This window comes from Bison bison, unplaced genomic scaffold (genome assembly GCF_000754665.1).
Source record: "Bison bison bison isolate TAMUID 2011002044 unplaced genomic scaffold, Bison_UMD1.0 scf7180017864036, whole genome shotgun sequence".
Taxonomy (NCBI): domain Eukaryota; kingdom Metazoa; phylum Chordata; class Mammalia; order Artiodactyla; family Bovidae; genus Bison; species Bison bison.
This window is the reverse complement of record NW_011494608.1, coordinates 4,053,100-4,059,510: the sequence shown is the minus strand read 5'-3', so window position 1 is coordinate 4,059,510 and position 6,411 is coordinate 4,053,100.

Sequence of the window (6,411 nt, the reverse complement as noted above, 5' to 3'; positions counted from 1 at the left end):
TATAGGTTTCTCAAGAGGTAGGTCAGGTGGTCTGGTATTCCCATCTCTTTCAGAATTTTCCACAGTTTGTTGTGATCCTCACAGTCAAAGGCTTTGGCATAGTCAATAAAGCAGAAATAGATGTTTTTCTGGAACTCTCTTGCTTTTTCCATGATACTGAGCATCATATAAAAGCAATAATAATGCATTAACATTCATGAGACATATAAAGTTGATTTTTGTATTTCACTTTCACTCATTAAGTGTTGATGACATCTTGGTGATGTGATGATGACATCTTGAGTATTGATGACATCTTGAGATTTCCATACAATCTGCATGCAAATATATATGAGTATTAGCATGTTCCATTTTTATTATATTAACATGTTTTGTTATTTTAACTAACTTATTATGTAAATACTTTCTATATTCCTCAAAAGGTAACTTGACATATTTAGAGAGATTTCCAATGTCACATGACTAGTCACTTCAAACATTGTACTTTTTCATTTTGACAGTTGTATACCATTTTCTAAAACAAAGAAGGAAACAGGAAACCACTTTATTGAAAACTGTTTTATTCTAAATTCATCAGAATATCTGACCCACATTGTCTGCTTTCATTGGTGAAATCTACTCAACCTTTTCCCCCTAAGTTATTGATTGTCTCACTCAATGTCTGTCAAGCACTGCAAACTGCACTTCTGATTTTATAGGTACATAATTTCTATAGGAAATCCCCAGGAATTTTCATTTTAGAATAAATCAGTAACAACCTTCTGTTAGCCTGTGATATAGCTCTTTCTCTTATATCTTTTAAGCGTGTGAGAGATCTTGCAAATGCACGTCTGAATTGGTCATTATGGTGTCTAATTTTGTTGCATCATTAAGGAGAAGTTAGATAAATGCTTTGACTTCCGGACTCTGTAGGTAATGGTTCTGCTATATTAGTTGAGTTCCCAACAGAGAAGTGTTTACATTGAGGCCAGAACTAGAGAAGAGGTCAATCTTTTGAGTAAGAGGGACAGAGAGAGAGAATTGGGAAAAGAACAAACGAGAAGAAGGGCTGAATCTCAAACCCCAAATGATTGTAAATTCTTTTCAGACATGCTAGCAAATCGTGCCATTTATTATAGGAGTCTTTGCTTTACATATATTCTGGTCAGCCTGTGCTGGGACTCCTACAAGACAGATACCCTCCTTTTGACTACAATAGTAGTAGTAATGCATGTGTGCTCAGTCATATCTGACTCTTTGTGACATCATGGACTGCAGCCTACTAGGCTCCTCTGCCCATGGAATTTCCCAGGCAAGAAGACTGGAGCGGGTTGCCATTTCCTTCTCCAGGGGATCTTCTCAACTCAGGGATCAAACCCACTTCTCTTGCATTGGCAGGTGGATTCTTTACCACTGAGTCACCTGGGGAGCCTATTTGTTGGAGAGGGGGAGATTGTTTCACATTTGCAAAACAACTTAGGAAATGTTCATCAAAAACTTGTCTAGGTACTTCAGAGAGGAGCTACAGCAGAGGATATGGGGGAAGGCTTGTTTCCCCCATTCTCCAAGGCCCCATGGAATCCTGCTTAGTTACAAATTACCAAGCTATAAAAGATTCATCAGCTGCCAAATGACATCACTCACAGTACTGGGAGATTTCCTTCTATAACTTCCCTTATGGTTCTTGTTTGTATTAGTTCATATTAAATGAGAGATTCAGGCATTAATAACATGAATATCAAAATTAAAAGACCTCAGTTAGCAAAAGGTGAAAAACAGTCTAAGACAGTGAGAGGGAGTAGGTTGCTGCTGCTGTTAAGTCGCTTCAGTCGTGTCCGGCTCTGTGTGACCCCATAGACGGCAGCCCACTAAGCTCCTCTGTCCCTGGGATTCTCCAGGCAAGAAATGGAGTGGGTTGCCATTTCCTTCTCCAATGCTAGGACCCTTTAAAAGAGGAGGATGTCGGTCAAGGTCTTTTTTTAAAGTCTCATAGTCTCTAGTCAACATTGATTCAATGACTATCAAACTGGTCCCTTTCTTGCACTACCTGGATCCCCTCCAGGCCAGTCTCCATTGTATTGCAAAAGTGACCTTACAGGATGCAAATCTGCTTATTGTCCTCCCTTCAAAGTCTCTCAATCACTTTTAAGAAAGGAAACCCAGCTCCTTATCTTAATACAAAAGCACTTGGATCCAATTCAGAGCACTTTCTTTTAAAAAGGACCTTGACAAAACTGCATCTAGACGACAAAGACTAGGCTGATAGAGGGTTTGGAAATCCTCAATGGATACATGTCGCAAAGAACGGAGAGCCTGGAAATTGGTTGAGAGAAAGTTACAGAAATCGAGGTTTTAGGGCAGTGTGAAGGAGTGAACCAACTTCATAGAGGGTACAGGATACAACCACTTGAAATCAGGGAAAAATGAGTCCAAGGACATATGAGTGCTGTGCTGTGCTCAGATGCTCAGTCATGTCTGAATCTTTGTGACCCCATGAACTGTAGCCCTGCCAGGCTCCTCTGTCCGTGGGATACTCCCAGCAAGAATACTGGAGTGGGTTGCCATTTCCTCCTCCTGCCAATTCCTTCCCGACCCAGGAACTGAACCCTATCTCTTCTGTCTCCTACACTTGGAGGCAGATTCTTCACCACTAGCACCACCAGGGAACTCCTATTAGTGCTAGATCTCAGAGGAATTCCATAATCTGGAAATTACATATTCTGAGGGAAAAATGAAATATTAAAGTAGTCGACAGTTTAGACTAGAGGGGAAGTAGATAGAAAAGATGTTTTATAAATCTATGAAAGAGATGGGAATACCAGACCACCTGACCTGCCTCTTGAGAAATCTGTAGGCAGGTCAGGAAGCAACAGTTAGAACTGGACATGGAACAACAGACTGGTTCCAAATAGGAAAAGGAGTATGTCAAGGCTGTATATTGTCACCCTGCTTATTTAACTTTTATGCAGAGTACATCATGAGAAACGCTGGGCTGGAAGAAGCACAAGCTGGAATCAAGATTACCAGGAGAAATATCAGTAACCTCAGATATGCAGATGACACCACCCTTATGGCAGAAAATAAAGAGGAACTAAAAAGCCTCTTAATGAAAGTGAAAGAGGAGAGTGAAAACGTTGGCTTAAAACTCAGCATTCAGAAAAAGAAGATCATGGCATCTGGTCCCATCACTTCATGGGATATAGATAGGGAAACAGGGGAAACAGTGTCAGGCTTTATTTTGGGGGGCTCCAAAATCACTCCAGATGGTGATTGCAGCCATGAAATTAAAAATGCTTACTCCTTGGAAGAAAAGTTATGACCAACCTAGATAGCATATTAAAAAGCAGAGACATTACTTTGTCAACAAAGGTCCATCTCATCAAGGCTATGGATTTTCCAGTGGTCATGTATGGATGTGAGAGTTGGACTGTGAAGAAAGCTGAGTGCCAAAGAATTGATGCTTTTGAACTGTGGTGTTGGAGAAGACTGTTGAGAGTCCCTTGGACTGCAAGGACATCCAACCAGTCCATCCTAAAGGCGATCAGCCCTGGGTGTTCATTGGAAGGACTGATGCTAAAGCTGAAACTCCAATACTTTGGCCACCTCATGCGAAGAGTTGACTCACTGGAAAAGACCCTGATGCTGGGAGGGATTGGGGGCAGGAGGAGAAGGGGACAACAGAGGATGAGATGGCTGGATGGCATCACTGACTGGATGGACATGAGTTTGAGTGAACTCTGGGAGTCAGTGATGGACAGGGAGGCCTGGTGTGTCACAATTCATGGGGTCACAAAGAGTCGGACATGACTGAGCGACTGAACTGAACTGAACTGATTTATAAATTATTATAAAGTAAATAATAAATTGTTATAAAGTAAATAATAAATTATTATAAAGTAAACAAGGATCACCTGAATGAATGACTTTTTCCTACCGTGGAAGTGAAAGATTTTGATACTTTGCTCAGGTGGACTCCAAAAATGATGAGGCTTCAGATCCCTCCCCAGTCATTTTTTTTTTTAATGCCAAAGCTCTGACGAAGCAGAAAAGTAAATAATCCATTCAGAATCTAAATTATTCCTGAACAGGATGAAGGTTTTCAGTTAATTTAGTTTCTAAGTGAAGCTGCCATCCAAAATTTCATCAGTGTGAAGAAAATCTAATAGGTCAAACATTGCAATCTCACATTCATAGATGCAGCAAGGTAATCTATTCTGCCCATCACCCCATGCATTTTTGTAGTGTCCGTCTTTGCAGACCTTGATGAGAATTTATAGATCCTTCTCTGGAAGGGAGGAGGCAGCTTGTGAATCATCATATTGTCAACTGGAAGTGTTTAAGTTTTGAAAGGAACTTCGGACATAGAGTTTTGATTTTTGTTTTGATTTATTTAACTCAGTTCAGTTCAGTCGATCAGTCATGTCCAACTCTTTGCGACCACATGAACTGCAGCATGCCAGGCTTCCCTATTCATCACCAACTCCAGAAGTCTACCAAAACCCATTTCTGTTGAGTCAGTGGTGCCATCCAACCATCTCATCCTCTGTCATCCCCTTCTCCTCCTGCCCTCAATCTTTCCTAGCATCATGGTCTTCTCAAATGAGTCAACTCTTTACATCGGATGGCCAAAGTATTGGCGTTTCAGCTTCAATAACAGTCCTTCCAATGACACCCAGGACTGATCTCCTTTAGGATGGACTGGTTGGATCTCCTTGCAGTCTGAGGGACTCTCAAGAGTTTCTCAAACACCACAGTTCGAAAGCATCAATTCTTTGGCACTCAGCTTTCTTTATAGTCCAACTCTCACATCCATACATGACTGCTGAAAAAACCATAGCGTTGACTAGATGGACCTTTGTTGACAAAGTAATGTCTCTGCTTTTTAATATGCTATCTAGGTTGGTCATAACTTTCCTTCCAAGGAATAATTGTCTTTTAATTTCATGGCTGCAGTCATGATCTGATTTTGGAGCCCCCCAAAATAAAGTCTGACACTGTTTTTTTCCACCATTTCCTGATCTATTTGCCATGAAGTGATGGGACCAGATGCCATGATTTTCATTTTCTGAATGTTGAGTTTAAAGCCAACGTTTTCACTCTCTTCTTTCACTTTCATCAAGAGACTCTTTAGTTCCTCTTTACTTTCTGCCATAAGGGTGGTGTCATCTGCATATCTGAGGTTATTGATATTTCTCCTGGCAATCTTGATTCCAGCTTGTGCTTCATCCAGCCCAGCATTTCTCATGATGTACTCTGCATATAAGCTAAATAAGCAGGGTGACAACATACAGCCTTGACGTATTCCTTATCCTATTTGGAACCAGTCTGTTGTTCCATGTCCAGTTCTAACTGTTGCTTCCTGATCTGCATACAGATTTCTCAAGTGGCAGGTCAGGTGGTCTGGTATTCCCATCTCTTTCAGAATTCTCCACAGTTTATTGTGATCCACACAGTCAAAGGTTTTGGCATAGTCAACTAAGCAGAAATAGATGTTTTTCTGGAACTCTCTTGCTTTTTCCATGATCCAGCAGATGTTGGCACCTTGGTCTCTGGTTCCTCTGCCTTTTCTAAAACCAGCTTAAACATCTGGAAGTTCATGGTTCACGTATTGCTGAAGCCTGGCTTAGAGAATTTTGAGCATTACTTTACTAGTGTGTGAGATGAGTGCAATTGTGCGGTAGTTTAAGCATTCTTTGGCATTGTCTTTCTTTGAGATTGGAATGAAAATGGACCTTTTCCAGTCCTGTGGCCACTGCTGAGTTTTCCAAATTTGCTGGCATATTGAGTGCAGCACTTTCACAGCATCATCTTTGGGGATTTGAAATAGCTCAACTGGAATTCCATCACCTCCACTAATTTTGTTCCTAGTGATGCTTTCTAAGGCCCACTTGACTTCACATTCCAGGATGTCTGGCTCTAGGTGAGTGTGAGTGATCACACCATCATGATTATCTGGGTCGTGGATATCATTTTTGTATAGTTCTTTTGTATATCCTGCCACCTCTTCTTAATATCTTCTGCTTCTGTTAGGTCCATACCATTTCTGTCCTTTATTGAGACCATCTTTGCATGAAATGTTCCCTTGGTATCTCTAATTTTCTTGAAGAGATCTCTAGTCTTTCCACATATTGTATTTGATAAAATAGGAAAGAAATCACGGGGTAATGAAGAGAGTCCTGGACATGGAATCATAAATATGATTTCTAATATGGCATATTCATTACTCGACTTCTTCAGCTTCTGTTTCCAAATCCATAAAAAGAAAAGAATAATCCTGGGTCAAAGAATAGTTGTGAAGGCTGGTGACATATAAAATTCGTTAATAATGTTTTAAAGTACCAGTCACTGGACCACATAATGCTGGTATCTTGGTGCTCAAAAGAAAGATGAGAATGGAATCACTTAGATCATAGTTCATCAGTGTTAGTTCAG